We start from the raw sequence: 1,842 nt of genomic DNA, 5'->3' as shown, positions 1-1,842 counted from the left end.
GGATTTAAAATGCGCTATTAATTCATTAATATTTATGCCATAAGAAAAAGGTCCATTTACAGTATTACACTTGTCACCATGGACAAAATGATCAAGTGTAGATAACCAAAGGTACTTTACTCGAAATTGAGTATATGGATGTCCTCCGCCGTCCAATTGTCCAGTTCTTGCCCCTCAGCTATCGGAGAGACCAGAGCCTCATACAGGGAATCCATGGATGGTTCTTCAGGGGACTCTTTCCTTTCATTCCCAAATTCTATCATGTTCACACCATTGCCTGCATTATGGTTGGGCAATGGGTTTGAGGTAACATTGGGGAGGGAACCATTTCCCTCAATTTTTAGCCATCCATTCCGGATTAAAGCGTGCACTCTTCCTCTGAGTGCTCATGATTGTCGATTGAGTGCCCTTGTGCCCCCATGATATTCACAACGGCGGTGGCATCATACCACAGGATATGGAGGCTGAATTGGGTCTAGGGGACTGGTACAATTTGGTTGATCTGACAAGGTATCGGTATATTTCATCGAGTGGGAGGAAGAGGTGGATCAGGGTTTCTTGGGGGTCTTGGGTTGTTTTGTGGTGGTCTTGGTTGAGCAGGAGGAGGAGGTAGTCTCGGTTGGTAATTTGTAGGTGGGGGATGGCGCGGGTGTGGATAATTAGGGAAAGGAGGTGGAATGTGTGCGACTGTTTGGCCGTGAGGGGGAGGATATGGCCGATAATTGTTTTGAGGGAATGGGGAATAATTGTTTTGACGGGTGACGGAATGCACATCACCCTCCTTTTTCTTGCCAAAGCTGGCAGTCTTTTTCGCAGGGTTCTCAGCCAACTCCTGCAACCGTCCCATTCTTAGATTGGCCTTTATTCTTTCACCAGCCTGTATGATGTCAGAGAAGCTGTTGGAAGTGTTCCCAATCATCAAATTGAAATAGGGGGCTTTCAACGTCTCAATGAACAGAGAGCACAGCTCATTGTCGATCAGGAGGGTGTATACGCCGCCTTTTCTCTCCATCTCTGGGCATACTCCTTGAAGCTTTCCCTGTCCCTCTGCACCAGGTTTTGAAGATCCCTCCTTATGGGGGCCACATCGCAGTTAAATTTGTACTGCTTTAGGAAGGCATCAGCTAAATCCTTCTAGGAGCGCAGTTTTTTCCTGTCCAACTGAATACACCACCTCAAAGCTGCCCCGGAGAGGCTCTCATGAAAGAAGTGGACCAGCAGTCTGTCATCCTCTGTCAGAGCAGACATCTTGGCGATATAGGTGGCCAAGTGAATGCGAGGATCTGAATTCCCTGTGTACTTGTCGAAATCAAGGACCTTGAACTTGGGTGGCACCACCACATCCGGCACTAATCTTAGTGATGTCATGTCGACTGAACCATACATGTTCAGCCCCTCTATTGCTCTCAGTCTCTCTTCTAGATCAGATATTTTCTCGATTTCTTTCATCTTATTTTCCCCTCCCACTGCATGATATGCTCCCGGGAGGCGAGGTGGAGTAAGCTGGAGGGATTAGGATTGAAGGGTGAGGCTCGGCATTTGAGACAGTAGGGTAATAAGAGAAAGGCGGTCATTATTCATGGCGGCCGGATTGACAAGGATCGTCGGTCCGGATAGGTGATTGAAAGGTGAAAGAAGTTATAGCTTGATGGGGATCCATCGTTGTAGGTGGTGGAGGAGGTAGTGGTAAGCTAGGTTCTGAGGTAGGTTTATTTTGGGACATATTCCTCATTAGTCTCATAAGTTACGACTGATCTTTGGCTCGGAGACTTGCCTAGGTTGAGTTACGTACTTGTTCACGATCTTCCATTATCTTCTTTGTTCGAGATCTTGTTAAGTACA

This window comes from Hevea brasiliensis, chromosome 1, assembly GCF_030052815.1.
Source record: "Hevea brasiliensis isolate MT/VB/25A 57/8 chromosome 1, ASM3005281v1, whole genome shotgun sequence".
Taxonomy (NCBI): Eukaryota; Viridiplantae; Streptophyta; class Magnoliopsida; order Malpighiales; family Euphorbiaceae; genus Hevea; species Hevea brasiliensis.
This window is presented reverse-complemented; position numbering follows the sequence as displayed.